Here is a 1000-nt window from a genome sequence, read left to right as displayed (position 1 = left end):
CTCCTGTTCCCCTGAAATCCCACATCCTCCTCTCCGCTGCGCTCCAGACCTCCTGCAAAGCAAAGCCTCCAGCTTCCGCTGTTCCTCCTGTATTGCTGCTCTGACTTCCTCTGAGCTTTAGGAGAGCATGTGTGATATTATCATTAAATTCGTAGGAGCAAAACATGCAGAAATGAACGCTTAATTTAATGATGTATTAAAAAAATCCCCATCAGCGTCCATTAAATGTGCAGTTTCTGATTGAGATGAGAAATCTTCTTCCTGCTCTGTTGAGGAACCAATAGTTTGCATCCAATCTTTTAAATAAACTGTGTTAGTTTTATGAAATATATAAGAATTATGCTCTAATTAGTAGTTACCGATCTGTTGTCACTATATTTTAAATTGACAAACCGGATCTTCTCGCCGCTCTTTCTCCTGTTTGGTTCAGTTGCAATAGAGGATCTTGACCTGAGTGGAGCCTGAACATTTAGAGGATGTTTGGCTCAACCTGCTGCTGTGAAGCAGGATTCTCCACCATGAACAGAATCAACAATAAATCTGGATCCAGGCTCAGAATGAGCTCCTTAATATGTGCTTTAGAATGGCTTTGTCTCCATTCTAACCCAGGTTTAAAGCCTTGGAGGGCAGCATAAAGCCCACTGCCAGCATTAAGACAGAAAAAAGAAAACAGTCAGTTCAGCAAATTGTCTATATACCAAACTGAACGATTGTTGTTCTCTACTTTAGAAAACTGTTTATATCTTAATATGGAAAACTATTTTGTATTTAAAAATTCAATGTATAACATGGATGCAGAAAAACTTAATTTTATTTCAATGTTAAACTCTTTTTAAAGTAACCAGTGGTGTCAAAAGTTCACACATTTTTTACTTAAGTAGAAGTATAGATGCTGCAGTTTAAAAACACTCTGGTAAAATTTGAAGTATCAACTTGACCTCTTTACTCAAGTAAAAGTGAAAACGTATGTGCTCCAAAAACTACTTAAAGTATAAAAGTA

General features: G+C 37.0%; 1 protein-coding gene across 1 annotated transcript in view; it reads left to right on the top strand.

Annotated features, from left to right (window-relative positions):
• The window catches only part of naf1 (nuclear assembly factor 1 ribonucleoprotein), a 13841-nt gene that overhangs the window by 9400 nt on the left and 3441 nt on the right, over positions 1–1000 (top strand). The window lies entirely within an intron of this gene.

The sequence above is a fragment of the Cyprinodon variegatus genome, unplaced genomic scaffold (genome assembly GCF_000732505.1).
Source record: "Cyprinodon variegatus isolate N-32 unplaced genomic scaffold, C_variegatus-1.0 Scaffold1547, whole genome shotgun sequence".
In the NCBI taxonomy this organism is placed as follows: domain Eukaryota; kingdom Metazoa; phylum Chordata; class Actinopteri; order Cyprinodontiformes; family Cyprinodontidae; genus Cyprinodon; species Cyprinodon variegatus.
The sequence above is the reverse complement of the archived record's forward strand: the minus strand, read 5'-3'. Positions and strand labels throughout refer to the sequence as shown.